The sequence below is a fragment of the Pseudophryne corroboree genome, chromosome 11 (genome assembly GCF_028390025.1).
Source record: "Pseudophryne corroboree isolate aPseCor3 chromosome 11, aPseCor3.hap2, whole genome shotgun sequence".
Taxonomy (NCBI): Eukaryota; Metazoa; Chordata; class Amphibia; order Anura; family Myobatrachidae; genus Pseudophryne; species Pseudophryne corroboree.
This window is the reverse complement of record NC_086454.1, coordinates 303,070,392-303,093,381: the sequence shown is the minus strand read 5'-3', so window position 1 is coordinate 303,093,381 and position 22,990 is coordinate 303,070,392. Positions and strand designations below refer to the sequence as shown.

Below are 22,990 nucleotides of genomic sequence, written 5' to 3'. Positions count from 1 at the left end.
ACGGGATAGCACCAACGCCACCCCGGGAGAGAAAGGCCCCACCTCCACCCCGGGAGAGGAAGGCACCACCGCCACCCCGGGAGAGGAAGGCACCACCGCCACCCCGGGAGAGAAAGGCACCAGCCCGGGAGAGAATGGCACCACCGCCACCCCGGGAGAGGAAGGCACCACCGCCACCCCGGGAGAGGAAGGCACCACCGCCACCCCGGAAGAGGCAGGTGCCCCCATCATAAAACCATGTGCGCCCGATATAACCACCAGAGGCATGCGCCCCCACCAATAACACCGGTGAGGCACGCACCCAAACACCATCAGGGAGGCATGAACCCCCACTATTACCATCAGGGAGGTATGTGCCCCCACAAACACCAGAGAGGCATGTGCCCCTACTACCATCAGAGTGGCATGTGCCCCCACTACCATCAGAGTGTCATGTGCCCCCACAAACACCAGAGACGCATGTGCCCCCACTACCATCAGAGAGGCATGTACCACCATTGGAAAGGTGTTTGCAGACACATAATCTATTACCAACAAATACAAAAAAATTTTTATTAAAATGTTGTTGCATAAAGATATTATACTTTGTGTGTTTTATTTTCCCCAACTGGAGTGTCTATATGATGAATTAATATTTGGGGGATACTGTGTCCTTGGAAGCATGGATAGATGGGTCAGATAAGTATATATTCATTATTTCCCAGCACGGGCACACACACAACTTTTATACTGGAAATCAAGATGCTTTTGGGGGGTTATAGGTAACCAGCCTTATAACAGATTGCCAGTTCTGTGATCTTAGAACCAATTATATAGCCCCCGTGGTGTGCTTTCATATAATATATAATTTCAACATATCTGTTAAATCACAAAAGTGACACTTAAAAAAGTAAAAGTACATTGAATGTAAGAAAAAGAACTCAGACAACTACACACGTGAGGTTCAGGTTCCAACGCAATACATTCTACAGATGACAGGTGGCAATGTATCATCAATACGGACGGATGCAACCTGTGAGGATCTGCCACAATACAAACTGCAGACTATTGGGGGCAGTAGACTTTAGCAGTTAGGCCTTGGGCCGCCCCATTTGGTAAAACACCTCTGCACATGTTAGTAAGAAGAGACGCATGGTACACTTCCTCCAGGTGACTCAGGACATACCTCCTAACATAAGCTGTGCACACAAACACTGGGAGTGGCCTCTGGGTACTTGGTCATGCATCACGCCTCTGTGTTTCGCAGCTGTCAGCGCCAAGAGATGCCATTCTGGTCTGTCTGACACCCTGCCGGCAGTCTGTTGTGTTCCTGGGAATCAGACGTACAACAAATGTTACTGACCAGGAATGATGTACGTATATCATCTACCTCCTGCACTATAAATGGAACACAGCTGGAATGCAACCTTAATAGGCCTACTTCCACATGCCGTCCCATCAAATGCATGGGTGCCAAGTTCCTGGCCTGGACACAAGTTGGCTAAGTCACAACGCTTGTTGGAGTCATGGTATAATATTATACTTACATACCAGTTACCTGTTTTTAAAAAAAATGACAAATTTCTAAATGCATTTCCTTATTTCTATTAATTGATACTGATGGGACAGATCCAGAGGTCTCATCTGTCTCTTGTCCTGCAATGTCACATGGAATTGTGGAAGCAGCCTCTCATTCTCCCAAATTATTATTGCACCCTTGCCATATTTGCCCAGTGTGTCGTTACAAGGGGGGTGCGGGCCACTCAAGGGTGTCACCCTAACATGGAGTGACACCAAAATGCCGACTCCTCCACAGTAACAGGAGCCGGGTGCTGCAGAGTGACACTAACCTGCAGCACTCTGACACAATTCCTGGGCTCAGTACTCAGAAGCGGCCTCTAGGATGTCTCCAATCATTATAGGGCCTATTTATGACACACAACTCCTCCCGAATCATCATGTGACAGCAGCAGTTTCCGTGTGATTTTATTATCACTGCTATTTATCACTAGCTGAATGCAGGCCATAACATATGTGGCATACTGGAATGTTAGGAGACAACAGATTTTGGAAAGTTCCAAAAGCCTTTTGATTCTTATCAGTGAGTGGGGGAGTTTATGGCCCCAAAACCAGTTACTTGCAGACCCTGTGACATGTAAGGAGTTAGGACAGGAAGTGTAGGGGGTTTTAGTAGAAGGAACAAAGCAGAGGCTAGAATTCAGGGTGAGCTGAGGACTGAGGATGGAAGGCACAGGCTAAGTGTCCAGGAGAAACGCAGTCTGGGGACTGTGGAACAAGCATGGTACTCCACAGTCCCTGGCATTATAGAACAGCATGTAGGTGCTGCTAGGAAGAGCAAAAGATATCCAGATTTGCAGTGTGAGAGCCACAGTATGCAGAGTACAGTGGAAGGAACCAGGAACACAGGGGATCCCCATCTTCAGGGGTACCTAAGAAGCAGGACGGGAGGTGTGAGTTTGCGGGAGAGGACAACCTGGGTGAGTGGTAGGAACCACGTTTGGCGGAAGGTCCCCAGTAACGTGTCCATGAGAGATCCCGTTTAGATCAAGCCACTAGCGAATGGGGGAGAGCACACTGAAATGAATCTCAGTTTGCGGAAGCCGCAATACTGATTCCCAGAGACTGCGCTGGTATGTACTGTACTGTAATGCTGTCACATCACTGTAAATGCTGTTATTGCCAGTGAAGCAAATGAAAGGAGATGTAACCTGATGTAACCCATATGAATATTACCCTGAAGAGAGGAGAACAAGAAGTTAAATGTTATTGTTGTGATAACCCTGTCTGAACTGTGAATAAACTGCGTGCTTATGTGATGAAACGGCCTGGCGTCCAATGCTTTTAAAATTACTTATGGACCTGCCGCTCCCCGGCTATCACACATAGATATCACCTGCGCTCAGCTAAGTAACGCAATCCCAATTATTTACATGGAGGCCTCAGTCTAGTCCAATTTACCAAGTCCGAACAGCAAATTTAGGAGCTTTATCCCCACATAGCAATAACCTAAATAGTATTAAGGAGAATATATAGTATATACTATTAAGTAGAGATTCTTATCACATTTTCTATAAATGATCAGTAAAAATAGGATTTTAATTACCTACTGGTAAATCCTTTTCTCGTAGTCGGTAGAGGATGCTGGGGTCCACGTTAGTACCATGGGGTATAGGGGGTCATTTCGAGTTAATCGTAGCCCTGCAAAATTTTGCAGGGCTACGATCATGTCCATAGACATGCGGGGGGGGGACGCCCAGCACAGGGCTATCCCGCCTCGAATGTCAGTGCTGCCCCCCTCCCCCCCAGCAGAAGTGCAAAAGCATCGCAAAGTGGCGATGCTTTTGCACTTTAGGAGTAGCTCTCGGCCAGCGCAGCTTTAGCATGCTGGCTGGGAGCTACTCATCGCTCCACGGCCCGCAGCGGCTGCGTGCGATGTCATGCAGTCGCTGCGGCCCGCCACCCAAACGGTCTGGCCACGCCTGCGTTGGCCAGACCGCGCCTACGAAACGGCGGCCAAACGCGATAAACTGTAGCATGTTATCGGGTCAGAATGACCCCCATAGACGGGTCCACTAGGAGCCATTGGCCCTTTAAGAGTTTAATAATGTGGGCTGGCTCCTCCCTCTATGCCCCTCCTACCAGACTCAGTCTAGAAACTGTGCTCAAGGAGACGGACAACTTCGAGAGAAGGAAACTACACAGATAGTGGCGAAATTCATACCAGCTCACACAAACAAGGCAAACCAAGGTAACTAGCCTGAAAACTCAGCAACAGCTGAAACATTACCTAAACCAGTTAAAAAACGCAGTATTTAACTAAGAACAAAGCAGTACTGAACCAAGTAACCACTGCAGGACAATGAAGTGCTGGGTGGGTGCCCAGCATCCTCTACGGACTACGAGAAAAGGATTTACCGGTAGGTAATTAAAATCCTATATTCTTTTACGTCCTAGAGGATGCTGGGGTTCACATTAGTACCATGGGGATGTACCAAAGCTCCCAGAACGGGAGGGAGAGCGCAAAGGCCCCTGCAGAATTGATTGACCAAACTTGAGGTCCTCAGAGGCCAAAGTATCGAACTTGTAGAACTTAGCAAACGTGTACGACCCAGACCAAGTAGCCGCACGGCAGAGCTGCAAAGCCGAGACACCCCGGGCAGCCGCCCAGGTAGAACCCACCTTACAAGTAGAGTGGGCCTTAACAGATTTTGGACACGGCAATCCTGCCATAGAATATGCATGCTGGATAGTGAACCTGATCCAACGAGAAATCGTCTGCTTAGAAGCATGACACCCAATTTTCTTGGGATCATAAAGGACAGAGTCCGATTTTCTGTGACGAGCAGTCCTCTTCACATAGATCTTCAAAGCCCTCACAACATCCAAGGACTTTGATGCAATTGAGGAGTCAGTAGCCACTGGCACCACAATAGGTTGGTTGATATGAAAAGCCGACACAACCTTTGGAAGGAACTGCTGATGCGTCCTCAACTCAGCTCTTCTTCATGGAATATCAAGTAGGGGCTTTTCCAGGACAAAGCCCCCAACTCCGACACACGTCGTGCAGAAGCCAAGACAAACAATGTGACAGCCTTCCACGTGAGAAACTTGACCTCAGCCTCCTGTAAAGGCTCAAACCAATCCGATTGAAGGAAATGCAACACCACGTCAAGATCCCAGGGTGCCGTCGGCGCCACAAAGGGAGGCTGGATGTGCAGAAGCCCTTTTAAAAATGTCTGTACTTCAGGGAGGGCAGCCAATTGTTTCTGGAAGAAAACGGATAAAGCCGAAATCTGGACTTTGTGGATCCCAACCGCAGGCCCATATCCACACCTGCTGGCAGGAAGAGGAGAAACCGTCCAAGTTGAAACTCCACCATAGGAAATTTCTTAGATTCACATCAAGACACATATTTTTTCCAAATTCGATGGTAATGTTTAGACGTTACTCCCTTCCTAGCCTGTATCAGGGTAGGAATAACCTCGTTCAGAATACCCTTCCGAGCTAAGATCTGGCATTCAACCTCCATTCCGTCAAATGTAGCCGTGGTAAGTCTTGATAAGCGAACGGCACCTGTTGTATAAGATCCTCCCGAAGAGGAAGAGGCCTCGGATCTTCCAGCAGTAAATCCGCGTACCAAGCAGGAGATCCGCGTACCAAGCTCTCCTTGGCCAGTCCAGAGTAATGAGGATCGCCTGAACTCTTGTTCTTTTTACAAGCTTTAGAATTCTTGGAATGAGTGGAAGTGGAGGGAACACATACACTTACTTGAACACCCACGGTGTTACCAGGGCATCCACTGCCACTGCTTGTGGGTCTCTCGACCTGGAACAGTACCTCCAAATCTTCTTGTTGAGGCGGGAGGCCATCATGTCTATTTGAGGTACGCCCCAAAGACTTGTCACTTCTGCGAACACCTCGGGGTGTATTCCCCACTCTCCCGGATGGAGATCGTGCCTGCTGAGGAAGTCCGCTTCCCAGTTGTCCACGCCCGGAATGAAGATTGCTGACAGCGCCACCACGTACCTTTCTGCCCAGAGAAGGATTCTTGTCACCTCTGACATTGCAGCTCTGCTCTTCGTTCCACCCTGTCGGTTTATGTAGGCCACCGTCGTTACGTTGTCCGACTGCACTTGAATGGCCTGATCCTGCAGAAGGTGTGCTGCTTGTAGAAGACCGTTGGACACGGCTCTTAGTTCCAGGATGTTTATTGGAAGAAGGAATTCCTGACTTGACCACCAGAGGAGCGAAATCCTTGCTTACGGCGACAGACGTATCCTCTGGTGCATGTGTAGATGAGATCCCGACCACTTGCCTAGGAGATCCAGTTGGAATGACAGAGCATGAAATGTTCCGTACTGTAGAGCCTCGTAAGAGGCCACCATCTTCCCCAGAAGGCGAATACACTGATGAACCGATACCCGGGCAGGCTTCAAGACATCCCGGACCATTGATTGTATCACCAACGCTTCCTCCACCGGCAGAAACACCTTCTGCACTTTCGTGTCGAGGATCATGAAAATCTCCTTGTCGGCTCCAAATGTGACTTTGGAAGGTTCAAGATCCAACCATGTTCCCTGAGCAGATGAGTCGTGAGAGCAATGAACTGCAACAACTTCTCCCTGGACGATGCCTTTATCAGCAGATCGTCAAGATATGGAATTATGTTCATTCCCTGTCTGCTGAGAGCAATCATCTCTGCCATCACCTTGGTGAACACCCTCAGCACCGTGGAGAGACCGAACGTCAGTGCCTGGAACTGATAGTGACTGTCCAACAGTGCAAATCGGAGATACGCCTGGTGCGGTAGCCAAATCGGAATGTGGAGGTACGCATCCTTGATATCCAGGGATACCAGAAACTCCCCCTCCTCTAGACCTGAGATCACTGCCCTAGAGACTCCATTTTGTAATTTGAACTCCCTTAGATAAGGGATTAGCGATTTCAAGTTCAAAATTGGCCTGACCAAACCATCCGGCTTTGGTACCATGAAAAGGTTTGAATAGTAACCCATGTGTTTCAAATAAGGTGGAACTGGAACAATGACCTCTGACTTTTCCAAATTTTTTATGGCTTCCAGATGGATAGCCCTGTCTGTCAGTAAAGCTGGCAAGCCTGATTTGAAGCATCGGTGAGGCGGGAGATCTTGAAACTTCAGTCTGTACCCCTAGGACACAATATCCAGTACCCAGGGATCAAGGATTTTGAGGTACAAGAAGCAGGCTTCTGGTCCTGGGAACCTGCAGGTGCAGGTTTTTTGGATTTTGCACGACCACCTCTAAAGAAGGTGGTAGGAGGCTTGGACTTTTTCGTCTTAGCGGTCCGAAAGGACTGAGATGCAGATGAAGGAAAAAATGTATTCTTATAAGGCGGAGCTGAAGGAAGAAAAGGTGACTTACCCGCGGTTGCCCTGGAAATCCACGTATCCAACGCTTCCCCAAATAGAGCCTGACCTGTGTAGGGTAGGTTCTCCCCACTTCTCCTGGATTCCACGTCGGCAGACCATTGGCGCAGCCAGAGTCCCCTGCGAGCTTAGACAGACATGGAAGATATCCTTGCATTCATTGTACCCAGGTCCTTCATGAATTCCACCATGAACCCCGCAGAATCCTGTATGTTACGTAAAAACAGTTCAATGTCACTTCTATCTAGTGTACCTAAGCCCTCTCGTAACGTACCTGACCACTTTACTATAGCTTTAGAAATCCATGCACAGGCAATAGTAGGCCTTAACGCCACCCCTGAAGCAGTGTATATGGATTTGAGCGTAGTGTCAATCTTACGGTCAGCCGGTTCCTTCAACGTGGTAGAGCCAGGGACAGGTAACACCACACCACCTTCTTTGACAGTCTGGAGAAAGATGCGTCAACTATGGGTGGGGTCTCCCAACTTTTTCTATCCTCTTCAGGATCTGGAAATTTTTCTCCGGGTTTTCCCAGGATTTAACAAAGAGAGTGTTTAATTCTTTTGAAGCAGGGAAGGTTAGCGAGGCTTTCTTATTGTCTGTGAAGTAAGGCTCCTCAACCTGCTCAGGTGGTGAGTCAGTAATGTTTAACACATCTCTAATGGCCTCAATCATGAGCTGCATCCCCTTTACGAGGGACGCCGCCGCCCTCAGCACATCCCCATCACCGTCTGCCGTGTCAGAGTCGGTATCCATGTCATCTTGCATAACCTGGGCAAGTGCACGTTTCTTTGGGTACACGCTAGGGGATTTGGAAGGAATAGGAATGGAACCTGACCAACCTGCCATAGAACTCTTTAAAACCTGAGTTTTAGTCTCATTATGGGCTACCCTAATAGAGATCTGAGAGATCATACCCTTAATAGAAGTCAGCCATTCTGGCTCATTAATAGGAATCTGAGACACCACATTACATTCCTGGGTACATGGAATGTACTCCTCTGCAGCATAAGACACAGAGTCCCTGGACATGGTTATGTGAGAAAACATACACCCACACTCACACAGGAAAATGTCAGACACAGTTTCCTCTCCAAGTACCTTCAGAGAAACACACAGCTTGGAGCCAGCACACACACAGTGCTCAATTAGGTAGGTATAACCCCCCTAGCGCTGACTGTGTACCCTTGATAAACTACACAGTAATACACAGCCTCCCCCAACCCTTCTACATCCCCCTGGTACCGCACAGGATAGCTGGAGTCGTGTGGAGGGACAGCACTCCCTGTCAGCGTCTCTGGAGCTGCATCTGCAGGGAGAAAAATGGCGCTGAACGCTGCTGGGTCCGCTCTGAGGAGAAGCTCTGCCCTCTGGAAATGGCGCCTCTTCCCGCACTTTCAAAGGATTATACTGGCCTGAGGATTCTGCTAGCAGCGTAACCGAGGTCCCTGATAGGCTGGATGACCAGTGTAGGGTATCTGCTTTGGCTCAGGGCGCCCTTCATAGCGCCGCACTATGTAGCGCTGAGCTCTCCGAAGCGCAGTTAGTAATGCGCTCCTACCCTGTAGGCGCTATTCACACTGGCTCCCTTCTTGTCCGGGGAGCCGGTGACTCACTCGCCACCGGAATCTTCTGGCTCTGTTAGGGGGTGGCGGCATGCTGCGGGAGTGAGCGGTCGTCTCGGGCGGCTAACGATCATCACCCTCAGGAGCTCAGTGTCCTGTCAGCAGGGAGATAGTGGCCATTAACCTCTCAGGGTTGGACACTACTCCCCCCCTAAGTCCCACAAAGCAGGGAGGCTGTGCCTAAATTACTCTTAGAAAAAAAATAAAACTAAAGAAGCTCTAGGAGCTCCCCTAGCTGTGACCGGCTCCTCCGGGCACATTTTCTAAACTGAGTCTGGTAGGAGGGGCATAGAGGGCGGAGCCAGCCCACACTCTTAAACTCTTAAAGTGCCAATGGCTCCTAGTGGACCCATCTATACCCCAAGGTACTAATGTGGGCCCCAGCATCCTCAAGGACGTAAGAGAAATAAAGATATGAGAGTGGTCTCAATCTTACGGTCAGCTGTGCCCTTTAAGAACACCGCCCCAGGAACCGGTAAGACTATCTTACGCAATTACCTGGATACAGAAGCGTCTACAATTGGCGGGTTTTCCCATTTCTTCCTATCCTCCGAAGGAAAAGGAAGAAATCAACTGTTTAGGGATCTGAAATTTCTTGTCAGGGTTTACCCACGCCTCTTCAAAGAGGGTGTTTAATTCCTTTGAAGTGGGGAAAGTAGCTGAGGATTTCTTTTTAGTATTAAAAAAAGATTCCTCTTCCCCCTCCTCTGTCCTGTCAGGAATGTGCAGGAAAGTCCTGATTGCCTCAATGAGGGCCTGTATTCCCTGTGACATGACAGCATCCCCCTCACCTGCATCCACTTCACCCTCCTCTGGATCCTACGTATCAGGGTCAGCATCACCCTGCATGATTTGGGCCAGAGTATGCTTCTGTGGGCAAATGGCTAGTAGTGTTCACTCTAGGCTGTTTTAGCAGGGCGCCGCTCCCTGCCCGTTTTTTAACAGGCAAAGCCCGCCCTGCCCCTTTTGCGGCGCCCTGCTAGAACAGCTGCCCGCTCCCTGCCCTCCCGGCGTGTATAGATGCCGTGCGCATGCGCGCGGCATCCATTCACGCATTGGGAGAGGGCTGGGGGAAGCCCAGCACCGACGGAGGTGCTGGGCACGCCCCCAATAGTGACGTCGCCGGCCACAGACGCTCTCTATAGTAGCGTCTGTGGGCCGCACCGCCCCCTAAAATGACGGAGACGTGGCCACGCCCCCTAATTTGCGTGGCCGCGCCCCCACGAGCGCGCACATGTGCCCCCGGAGTCAGGCGCCCTGCCCCTTTTCACTCCTAGAGTGAACACTAGGCTAGGGCCTGGGGTGGAGGTATGGAAGCTGAGTCCCTACGCATCAGGTCATCCATAGATTGCCGTAAGAACTGTGTCTCCTTCTCATTATGAGACAGTTTTGTAGAAATAGTAGAAATCATACATTTAATGGAAGCCAACCAAGGGGGTTCAGCCCCACTGGACTGGGAGTGAGTATTATCCTGAGTACAGGTTAGTGAGTCCCTAGAGGATGATAGAAATTCTGCTGTACAAGACTGTCGAAGTCAAAAATATTACACAGAGAGAACATACAGACTCCACACATTATGAGTCGCTATACTTGCAAATACTCACAGCACGCACCGCAATATATGGTAACATATGCATTTACACAGACATGCCACAAAGATATATTCAACAAATATTTCATCCAGCACATCATTTGAACATATCAAGCACCAGACATCATAATGTTTTAAATTATATAATGGAGTAACGTCATGTATGTGTATTTATTGAAATGGAACAAGATGGACATGTCGTGCTTGGTGTCACAGTAACCAGATTAATGTGTAGATTCATTTGATGCCTGTTATAAAGTTGTATCACATTGCCATTAGTAGATATGTTTAAATGTATGAAAGCTAAAGTCACTCTTAATAGAACAATGGATTCTTTGGAAGACAGCATGCCTGACCAGTGGCTATCTCCTGTAATTACACCATCAAGGCTGGACGTTGCTTGCATATGAACTGACCAGTGAGTCATCATGAATGAGAAAGTTCCCTCCCCTAGACTAGTAACAAGAGATGTGTGCACTCCCCCAAAATACATAGTATATAGCTGATTGCAGACACACAAGAGCTCACTGTTCTTTGTCCAAGATGATGGTGGAGATGATGTCTGTCCAGTGGCTGCATGATTTTACTGAGAGAGAGAGTGGAGACTTTATTTGAGCAAAATATGGTAATTGTATCGCTGGCCATGTATGTATTTGAATTAGTTTGTAATAACTGCTTACTGTGTAAATTGTAACCATGTAACTATATATATATATATATATATATATATATACATATATATATATATATAGTGCATGGAAGACAGCGGCACTCAGCAGACTTGAAGAAAATAAGAATTTACTCACCGGTAATTCTATTTCTCATAGTCCGTAGTGGATGCTGGGAACTCCGTAAGGACCATGGGGAATAGCGGCTCCGCAGGAGACTGGGCACAAAAGTAAAGCTTTAGGACTACCTGGTGTGCACTGGCTCCTCCCCCTATGACCCTCCTCCAAGCCTCAGTTAGGATACTGTGCCCGGACGAGCGTACACAATAAGGAAGGATTTATGAATCCCGGGTAAGACTCATACCAGCCACACCAATCACACCGTACAACTTGTGATCTGAACCCAGTTAACAGTATGATAACAGAGGAGCCTCTCGAAGGATGGCTCACTACAACAATAACCCGATTATTTAACAATAACTATGTACAAGTACTGCAGATAATCCGCACTTGGGATGGGCGCCCAGCATCCACTACGGACTATGAGAAATAGAATTACCGGTGAGTAAATTCTTATTTTCTCTGACGTCCTAGTGGATGCTGGGAACTCCGTAAGGACCATGGGGATTATACCAAAGCTCCCAAACGGGCGGGAGAGTGCGGATGACTCTGCAGCACCGAAAGAGAGAACTCCAGGTCCTCCTCAGCCAGGGTATCAAATTTGTAGAATTTAGCAAACGTGTTTGCCCCTGACCAAGTAGCTGCTCGGCAAAGTTGTAACGCCGAGACCCCTCGGGCAGCCGCCCAAGATGAGCCCACCTTCCTTGTGGAATGGGCTTTTACAGATTTTGGCTGCGGCAGGCCTGCCACAGAATGTGCAAGCTGAATTGTACTACAAATCCAACGAGCAATAGTCTGCTTAGAAGCAGGAGCACCCAGCTTGTTGGGTGCATACAGTATAAACAGCGAGTCAGATTTTCTGACTCCAGCCGTCCTGGAAACATATATTTTCAGGGCCCTGACTATGTCCAGTAACTTGGAGTCCTCCAAGTCCCTAGTAGCCGCAGGTACCACAATAGGCTGGTTCAGGTGAAACGCAGAAACCACCTTAGGGAGAAACTGAGGACGAGTCCTCAATTCTGCCCTATCCGTATGAAAAATCAGGTAAGGACTTTTATAGGACAAAGCCGCCAATTCTGACACGCGCCTGGCTGAAGCCAGGGCCAACAGCATTACCACTTTCCATGTGAGATATTTTAAGTCCACAGTGGTAAGTGGTTCAAACCAATGTGATTTTAGGAACCCCAAAACCACATTGAGATCCCAGGGTGCCACTGGAGGCACAAAAGGAGGCTGTATATGCAGTACCCCCTTGACAAACGTCTGAACTTCAGGAACTGAAGCCAGTTCTTTCTGGAAGAAAATCGACAGGGCCGAAATTTGAACCTTAATGGACCCTAATTTTAGGCCCATAGACAGTCCTGTTTGCAGGAAATGCAGGAAACGACCCAGTTGAAATTCCTCTGTAGGGGCCTTCCTGGCCTCGCACCACGCAACATATGTACGCCAAATACGATGATAATGCTGTGCGGTTACATCCTTCCTGGCTTTGATCAGGGTAGGGATGACTTCATCTGGAATGCCTTTTTCCTTCAGGATCCGGCGTTCAACCGCCATGCCGTCAAACGCAGCCGCGGTAAGTCTTGGAACAGACAGGGTCCCTGCTGGAGCAGGTCCCTTCTTAGAGGTAGAGGCCACGGGTCCTCTGTGAGCATCTCTTGAAGTTCCGGGTACCAAGTCCTTCTTGGCCAATCCGGAGCCACGAGTATAGTTCTTACTCCTCTCCGTCTTATAATTCTCAGTACCTTGGGTATGAGAGGCAGAGGAGGGAACACATACACTGACTGGTACACCCACGGTGTTACCAGAGCGTCCACCTCTATTGCCTGAGGGTCCCTTGACCTGGCGCAATACCTGTCTAGTTTTTTGTTGAGGCGGGACGCCATCATGTCCACCTTTGGTTTTTCCCAACGGTTTACAATCATGTGGAAGACTTCTGGATGAAGTCCCCACTCTCCCGGGTGGAGGTCGTGTCTGCTGAGGAAGTCTGCTTCCCAGTTGTCCACTCCCGGAATGAACACTGCTGACAGTGCTATCACATGATTTTCCGCCCAGCGAAGAATCCTTGCAGCTTCTGCCATTGCCCTCCTGCTTCTTGTGCCGCCCGGTCTGTTTACGTGGGCGACTGCCGTGATGTTGTCTGACTGGATCAACACCGGCTGACCCTGAAGCAGAGGTCTTGCTTGGCTTAGAGCATTGTAAATGGCCCTTAGTTCCAGGATATTTATGTGAAGTGACGTTTCCAGGCTTGACCACAAGCCCTGGAAATTTCTTCCCTGTGTGACTGCTCCCCAGCCTCTCAGGCTGGCATCCGTGGTCACCAGGACCCAGTCCTGAATGCCGAATCTGCAGCCCTCTAGAAGATGAGCACTCTGCAACCACCACAGGAGCGACACTCTTGTCCTTGGGGACAGGGTTATCCGCTGATGCATGTGAAGATGCGATCCGGACCATTTGTCCAGCAGATCCCACTGAAATGTTCTTGCGTGGAATCTGCCGAATGGAATCGCTTCGTAGGAAGCTACCATTTTTCCCAGGACCCTTGTGCATTGATGCACTGAGACCCGGACTGGTTTCAGGAGGTTTCTGACTAACTCGGATAACTCCTTGGCTTTCTCCTCCGGGAGAAACACCTTTTTCTGGACTGTGTCCAGAATCATCCCTAGGAACAGCAGACGTGTCGTCGGAATCAGCTGTGATTTTGGGATATTTAGAATCCACCCGTGCTGCCGTAACACTATTTGAGATAGTGCTACTCCGACTACTAACCATTCCTTGGATCTTGCCCTTATCAGGAGATCGTCCAAGTAAGGGATAATTAAGACGCCTTCTCTTCGAAGAAGTATCATCATTTCGGCCATTACCTTGGTAAAGACCCGGGGTGCCGTGGACAATCCAAACGGCAGCGTCTGAAACTGATAGTGACAGTTCTGTACCACAAACCAGAGGTACCCTTGGTGAGAAGGGTAAATTGGGACATGGAGGTAAGCATCCTTGATGTCCAGAGACACCATATAGTCCCCGTCTTCCAGGTTCACGATCACTGCTCTGAGTGACTCCATCTTGAACTTGAACCTTTGTATGTAAGTGTTCAAGGATTTCAGATTTAAAATAGGTCTCACCGAGCCGTCCGGCTTCGGTACCACAAACAGTGTTGAATAATACCCCTTGCCCTGTTGCAGGATGGGTACCTTGATTATCACCTGCTAAGAATACAGCTTGTGAATGGCCTCCAATACCGCCTCCCTGTCGGAGGGAGACGTCGGTAAAGCAGACTTTAGGAAACGGCGAGGGGGAGATGTCTCGAATTCCAATTTGTACCCCTGAGATACCACCTGAAGGACCCAGGGGTCTACTTGCGAGTGAGCCCACTGCGCGCTGAAATTCTTGAGACGTGCCCCCACCGTGCCTAAGTCTGCTTGTAAAGCCCCAGCGTCATGCTGAGGACTTGGCAGAAGCGGGAGAGGGCTTCTGTTCCTGGGGATTGGCTGTCTGTTGCAGTCTTTTTCCCCTTCCTCTGCCCCGGGGCAGAAATGAGGAGCCTTTCGCTCGCTTGCCCTTATGGGGCGAAAGGACTGCGCCTGATAATACGGCGTCTTCTTATGTTGAGAGGCGACCTGGGGTAAAAATGTGGATTTCCCATACGTTGCCGTGGCCACCAGGTCTGAAAGACCTACCCCAAATAACTCCTCCCCTTTATAAGGCAATACTTCCATATGCCGTTTGGAATCCCCATCACCTGACCACTGTCGCGTCCATAACCCTCTTCTGGCAGAAATGGACAGCGCACTTACTCTTGATGCCAGTCGGCAAATATCCCGCTGTGCATCACGCATATATAGAAATGCATCTTTTAAATGCTCTATAGTCAGTAATATACTGTCCCTGTCTAGGGTATCAATATTTTCAGTCAGGGAATCCGACCAAGCCAAACCAGCACTGCACATCCAGGCTGAGGCGATTGCTGGTCGCAGTATAACACCAGTATGTGTGTAAATACATTTTAGGATACCCTCCTGCTTTCTATCAGCAGGATCCTTAAGGGCGGCCGTCTCAGGAGAGGGTAGAGCCACCTGTTTTGATAAGCGTGTGAGTGCTTTATCCACCCTAGGGGGTGTTTCCCAACGCGCCCTGGCCCCTAATCTCTGGCGGGAAAGGATATAATGCCAATAATTGTTTAGAAATTATCAGTTTTTTATTGGGGGAAACCCAAGCTTCATCACACACCTCATTTAATTCCTCAGATTCAGGAAAAACTACAGGTAGTTTTTTCTCACCGAACATAATACCCTTTTTAGTGGTACCGGTATTATCAGAAATATGTAAAACATCTTTCATTGCCTCAATCATGTAACGTGTGGCCCTATTGGAAGTCACGTTTGTCTCTTCCCCGTCGACACTGGAGTCAGTATCCGTGTCGACGTCTGTATCTACCATCTGAGGTAACGGGCGTTTTAGAGCCCCTGATGGCTTTTGAGACGCCTGGACAGGCACAAGCTGAGTAGCCGGCTGTCTCATGTCGTCAACTGTCTTTTGCAAAGAGCTGACACTGTCACGTAATTCCTTCCATAAGGTCATCCACTCAGGTGTCGACTCCCTAGGGGGTGACATCTCTATTATAGGCAATTGCTCCGCCTCCACATCATTTTCCTCCTCATACATGTCGACACAACGTACCGACACACAGCACACACACAGGGAATGCTCTGACAGAGGACAGGACCCCACTAGCCCTTTGGGGAGACAGAGGGAGAGTATGCCAGCACACACCAGAGCGCTATATATATATATATACAGGGATAACCTTAAATACATGTTTTTCCCCCTTATAGCTGCTATCTGTTAATATTACGCCAATTAGTGCCCCCCTCTCTTTTTTACCCTGTTTCTGTAGTGCAGGACTGCAGGGGAGAGTCAGGGAGACGTCCTTCCAGCGGAGCTGTGAGGGAAAATGGCGCCTGTGTGCTGAGAAGATAGGCTCCGCCCCCTTCTCGGCGGCCTTTTCTCTCGCTTTTATGTGAAATCTGGCAGGGGTTAAAATTCATCCATATAGCCCTGGGGGCTATATGTGATGTATTTTCGCCAGCCAAGGTGTTTTTATTGCTGCTCAGGGCGCCCCCCCCTAGCGCCCTGCACCCTCAGTGACCGGAGTGTGAAGTGTGCTGAGGAGCAATGGCGCACAGCTGCAGTGCTGTGCGCTACCTTGGTGAAGACAGGATGTCTTCTGCCACCGATTTTCCGGACCTTTTCTTGCTTCTGGCTCTGTAAGGGGGCCGGCGGCGCGGCTCTGGGACCGGACTCCGAGGCTGGGCCTGTGTTCGGTCCCTCTGGAGCTAATGGTGTCCAGTAGCCTAAGAAGCCCAATCCACTCTGCAAGCAGGTGAGTTCGCTTCTTCTCCCCTTAGTCCCTCGATGCAGTGAGCCTGTTGCCAGCAGGTCTCACTGAAAATAAAAAACCTAAAACTAAACTTTCACTAAGAGCTCAGGAGAGCCCCTAGTGTGCACCCTTCTCGGTCGGGCACAAAAATCTAACTGAGGCTTGGAAGAGGGTCATAGGGGGAGGAGCCAGTGCACACCAGGTAGTCCTAAAGCTTTACTTTTGTGCCCAGTCTCCTGCGGAGCCGCTATTCCCCATGGTCCTTACGGAGTTCCCAGCATCCACTAGGACGTCAGAGAAAAATATTTATGCCTTTAATGTGGTCCTACGCCGTTTCGGGGTCAAGCCCCGTCGTCAGGGACAAGCGATACATACATTGTATCGCTTGTCCCTGACAACGGGGCTTGACCCCGAAACGGCGTAGGACCACATTAAAGGCATAAATATTTTTCTTCAAGTCTGTTGAGTGCCGCTGTCTTCCATGCACTATTAAGGATCTAGCCATTGATCTACGGAGGGCACCGCAGCAAGTATTTGTGTTTACCCATTTGGAGTGCCGAGCCTCACTGCTGCTGCTTTTATATATATATATATATATATATATATATATATATACTGTACATTGTGATATATTGAATACATATCCTTTTAATAACAAATATATACATCAATGAGCTTTGGAACGCAGATAATGTGTGGGTGTATTGTTTTCTCTTATGGGATGTAGTGTTTTGCGATGTATAGTGCACATTCTTAGCACATGGTAATAAGATGCAGGCATCCACAGTATATATTAGAGCTGGCAATTTAAATACTTGTTAGAAAGCAAAATGACTTTTACAGATGGGGCTCGTCCAGGATATCATGTTCTTGATGATACACTGTACAGGCGCCGTTGTGATCGACCAGCTAACGGCGGACGCATCGCGACGCTGACAAATCACATCCGTGTGTTCTGTTGTGTTACCAGTAAGGCGCTGATATGAAATTCAAGGGACAGTGTGTTTCTCATAATATTTAAGATGCTACAGCGTATTTTTATTGTTGCAAAACAAAGTTCAAATAAGTCATATTGTGTTTGATTCACATTGGATTGTTTATCTGCTACGTAGATTTAAAGTGCATTTAAAAGTTGCTGCATAGCCATAATATAGCTGTGTTAGCATGCTGAGAAAATTTGTATACCTTTTAAACTCAGGCCTAAAGTAACTCTTGGTGCCTGTATAGACTGTGATTTCTTTGTGACAAAGGAGCCGCATGGTCTGTCCTCCATTTTGGCCTAGCCACTTGGCCTGTCCACCATCTTGTGTAAGGCTCATGGATGTGGAAGGGGGAGGAGCAGTGGCCATTTTAGGAAGGTCACTTTCTAAATAGTTGATTTTCAGTCTGATTAGAACAATCAGTTTCCTTTGTCACAAAGTTTCCACATATCTACAAATCCAGCACCATTTGTGAGTTACCAATGAATTTATTTAACCCATGCCATAATCAATTACAAATAGTTTCAACTGGGCCTAGTGAGAGTAAATGGTGAGCTAAGTGAATGTTTTTTTTCCCTTGTCTGTGTGTAATTACCTTACATCAAGTGGAGGGTTGCACACAGATAGAAAAAGGAAAGAGAGGTTTTGTTTTTTTTCTTTCTTTTCTTCCAAGATTTGTGGAGTCTGTTTACTAGGGTAGGATAGCCATTGAAATGCAAATTAACTTGTGTAACTACTTTTTTTTAGTACAGGCAAAGGAAATATCTTTGATATGCAAATTAGAGGCAGTGAAGAGGTGAGGTGTCTCATAGGAGTGCAGTAAATGGTATATATATATAATATTATTATAATGATGTGTATATTTATATCAGTGTATGTTCTGCAAGATAGCTATCCAATCTGAATCATATCATTTAAATCATAGGTTATTAGTCATTTTAGACCTGTGTGAAATCGGATACATTTGTCTGCCATGTAGATAAATTTGAAATAAGTATATTAAGGCTGTAATTATAAAACACAAAACGCAGTTCTGGCCTGGTCGTAAGGTTTATACAGAACAAGTGTGGGTTGTGTTTGTGAGCGATTATAGTTAGTATTGCTCACATTTATAGAGATTGTGTAGTTTATTGAGTTGCGAACGCACGTTTGTACACGTACGGACAAAATACAGGAGCTTGCACGTGGCGCAGGGTCGCACACGTGACGTAAAGGCACGCACGGTCGCGTGGTTACGTAAGATTGCGTAGGTTTGTGAGCGCAAAGTAAAACCACACGATTTGTTCAATTAAAGGCGGGATAGTATACGTTTAATACAATAGCACATAACTATCTGATTTCAAAAGCAGATTAGTGTAAGACTTTGTTTAAACGGTACTGCCTTTGGGTTAAAACCATCAATCGAAGGGAGTGGTATTTTCTGTACAGAAAAGAAAAACAAGGTGTATCTGAGTGAGTGAAAGCAGGAGTGAGTGGAGCTGAACCCCGGAAATTTGGGTCCCGTGGGAACACTGGGATAGTAGAGGCCCGGTGGCGTAAGGTTCGCTACCTTACGTGAACATAAAGAGAGAAATACGCAAGTCGTGAGGAGACTTGCACAGAAGCGTAATCAGGAATTATGAATTGAAGTAAAGGTGAATCCCAAACATATAGATTTTTTTTGTTACGCTCCGGCTGAGGAGCGCAGCTTGTGAATTCGACTCCCGCAATCGTAGGGCATATAGATAACTAGTATCTATAGGCTGTGCGATTGAACCGCACATCCGTGTGTTTTACACAGCACAAAGTGATATTATTGTATCATATGCGCTGTGGAGAGCATACGCAGACGTGATTGTGTAAAAGGAAAGAGAAAGGGTTTTTTCTTTGATAACGTCAGGAAATCTCCCTGGTGGGCTTCCACTGGAAAGGGTGAGCAATAGTTATTAGGCAACTGTTTTTTTCACCCTACAAAAATTCCAGTGGAAAGATACCGAAAAGGATTTTTTTCGCTGCCTCTCTCAGGAAAAGATTCCAACAGAACCTCCACCGAAATAAATTACGGTGCTGTAAGGTCTGATAGGGCCCTAGGTTGGGTACATTGCGATCCATTATCGACAGTGTATCATTGTACTGGCCAACATGGGCGAAAGCGGGTGAAGAGCGCTCAGTGAACTTTCACCGTCTGCTTGCATTGAGTATTTTGGTGTTTGTGGGAAAAGGACAACAAATATGGGAGCCAGTTGCTCAAGTGAGAGACGTTCATTATGCAGGGTTCAGGCTGGAGAATTGCGGCCGAGGGGGTCAGCAAGGTTTATTATGTGTGGGAAATATGGTCCACACGCATAGGCTTATTGCAATGAATGGGTACGTATGACTGCTGATGATAGGGCATCATTCCCTGGGGTTGGTGAGTTTGATCCTAAGGTATTGCAGGTAGTATGTCTAACCAAAGTCATAATAAGACAAGAACGGAAATATAAGAACTGTTTGAACTTGTAGCAACAATAAACAAATAGGAAGAAAAAGAGAAAGCAAGTACACCGCCATATGTAGATGTGGAAGCAGTTACGGCCAGCATACAAACTATAGAAAATAATAAAAACATGAAAAATATGAATGTAACCTATATATGTTCTAATGAATGTCGAAGTTTTATCTAGGAGGAGAAGGCGACCTGACTGGTTTCAGCCATTTCTCATGCACTCTGAGGAGTATCCAACCGGTAAAAAGAGCAGTAGCCTGCGGGAGAAGTGGCTGAGACCAGTGGAACTGGTAAGTATGGTATCATTCGTGTACATATATAGTAAAACCCAAAAATAAAATAAAAATCAAGAAAGTAACGTCAGAAATGGAGAAAAACCTGTCCGCACATTAGTATTTGCCAGTAGGAAAGCGGACAGAGACAGGGTAACCCCCGGGTATTTCTTTTAGTTACCATATAAGAAGTATTCATTCCTAGCAATGCCCCTAGTCAAGATGAGCTCGGAAATGTTTGTTGGACCATGCACAGACCCTTAATACGGGATGAGAAGGATTGAATGAATACTTCGCATGACCTAGAAACTTGTTAAATTATTATATATTCTTTTGTCTTTTACAGTAATAGAAAATTCTTCGTCTGGATAAGATCACTGATCACTGGTAAACACTAATTCGGCAATGGGAGTAACAGGAACGGTGCAACAATACCCTTTGAGTAGACCTGCAGAGATTACAGTAGGGCCCTTGCAGACAAAACATTCCTTTCTGCTGGCTGCATCGACTCTGACTAATCTACTCGGCAGAGACTTATTGTGTAAAATGTGGTGTGTCATATATTGTACTCCTGAGGGTGTCTTCTTGGATATACCTGAGAACCATGCTCAAGAAGTACAAGATATACTAGACACCCCTCAAAGGCTAATGTCGCATTCTACTGTTATAGACACGTGTCCATCGCAGGTAGAGGAAATGATCTCACAAATACCGGGTTCCCTTTGGACCAAAGATGGACAGGACACTGGATTGATGGTGAATGTAGCCCCAGTAGTGGTACAAATGAAAGGTGGCAGGATAGCTCCAAAAATCCCTCAGTATCCTCTAAAGCCAGAGGTAGAATTAGGAGTGTACCGCGTCATAGAGCGGTTGCTACAGCAGGGCATCCTCGTCAGGACGTCCAGCACAGCCAATAGTCCCATCTTCCCTGTGAAAAAGAGTGAGGGGAGGGGTTACAGCAGGGGTGGGGAACCTCCGGCCTGCGGGCCGTATAAGGCCCGCAAAGCCGTTTGGTCCGGCCCACCCACTCCTCTCAGTGAGACACGCCACCGCACAGTTCTGGGGCAGCGTGTCTCAGCTGTCACCACACGGAGGAGAGAGCGGCTATTGTCGGGCGGCGGCGTGTAGGACTTGAAACCAGCCGCCGGTTCGTGAGCCAATCAGAGCTCGCGGACCGGCAGCCAATCAGGAGCCGCGGCTGCCGGTCCGCGAGTTCTGATTGGCTCTCGAACCGGCGGCTGGTTTCAAGTCTTACACGCCGCCGCCCAACATAGCCGCGCTCTCCTCCGTGTCCCCGCCGAAAGGAGCGGTAAGCGGGACGGGGGGGGCATCTGTATACCTGGCACTGTGGGGCGGCATCTGTATACCTAGCACTGTGGGGGCATTTGTATACCTGGCACTGTGGGGGCATTTGTATACCTGGCACTATGGAGGCATCTGTATACCTGGCACTGTGGGGGCATTTGTATACCTGGCACTGTGGGGGCATTTGTATACCTGGCACTGTGGAGGCATCTGTATACCTGGCACTGTGGGGGCATTTGTATACCTGGCACTGTGGAGGCATCTGTATACCTGGCACTGTGTGGACATCTGTATACCTGGCACTGTGGGGGCATTTGTATACCTGGCACTGTGGGGGCATTTGTATACCTGGCACTGTGGAGGCATCTGTATACCTGGCACTGTGGAGGCATCTGTATACCTGGCACTGTGGGGGCATTTGTATACCTGGCACTGTGGGGGCATTTGTATACCTGGCACTGTGGGGGCATTTGTATACCTGGCACTGTGGGGGCAATTGTGGATCTGGCACTGCACTATTGGGGGCAATTGTGGATCTGGCACTGCACTATTGGGGGCATATGTGTATCACGTCCCATTTTAACTGGCCACACCCATTTTTTTGGTGCGCGCGGGGGCAGACTTGTATGGCCCCCGAAGGATTTTATCAATATCCAAATGGCCCTCGGTAGAAAAAAGGTTCCCCACCCCTGGGTTACAGGCTAGTGCAGGATCGAAGGGGGATAAACAAGATAGTTGAGAATCAATTCCCCGTAGTGCTCAATCCAGTTGTCATTTTAATAAAATCTTCTCCCCCTCTACAAACTCATCTGTCACCAACCTCTATTCTGTTTCTCCACTGTTTCCTCTTCATCTTTTGCATTCACACAGGGTGGTACAATACATGGACCTGATTACAGTTCAAACACTACATGCCTAATTGGTCCTTCAGAGTTCTGCCTGAACCCAGTATATCTCACCAGCACGATAACACCAGTATTACTGCAGTGTGCCTTATCATGCACAAAGGGTGGAGGAAGGATGAGACTACTAGTAGAAAGGATGAGAATAATGGTGAAGGGAAATTTTGTATAGACACTGATATGCCAGTTGGTGAACGCAGACCTGATATTTTCCTCCTCTTTCTCTCCCCTAGAGATGTTTTTTTTTCTTTTCTTTTTTTTGAGTTATGCTCATGGAAGGCGAAGGGATATAGTCAGGAGTCCTCAGGACTTTGGACAGATGGACACGGTAAGCCAGTGGCCCCCAGAGCATATCTCTCAAGCCTAGCTGAGGCGGCACACGGTCTGACTCATCTAGGTAAAGAAAGTATGTGCAAGCTGATAAGAGCCTACTGGAGTGCACCGGGTTTCTCTTCTCATGCAGGTAAGAAAGCAATGACATGTCTTGCTTGCTTGAGGAAGAATATTGGTAAGGCAATACCAACAGAGCCATCCCATATCCCTCCTGCAGACGGACCTTTTCAGGTAATACAAATCGACTTCGTACAGTTAACACCCTTTAGGAATTATTGTTATGTATTGGTGTGCACTGATGTTTTCTCAAACTGGGTAGAGGCATTTCCTGCCGCCACGGATGCTGCTGTGTTTACCGCAAAGAAAAATTGCGCAGAAATTTGTGTGTGGATAATGGTACACCTAGGAGTAGGAGCAAAGTGATACTGGACTTTTGTGGTCATAGACAC

The 22,990-nt window shown here is 47.8% G+C and overlaps 1 long non-coding RNA gene across 1 annotated transcript in view; it reads right to left on the bottom strand.

Annotated features, from left to right (window-relative positions):
- Positions 1–768: 768 nt before the first annotated feature.
- Positions 769–22,990, bottom strand: part of LOC134970207 (uncharacterized) — a 140,899-nt gene continuing 118,677 nt past the window's right edge. Inside the window, exon 5 of the long non-coding RNA XR_010189719.1 lies at positions 769–1,309. This is a non-coding gene — a long non-coding RNA (uncharacterized LOC134970207). The remainder of the gene's footprint in view (positions 1,310–22,990) is intronic.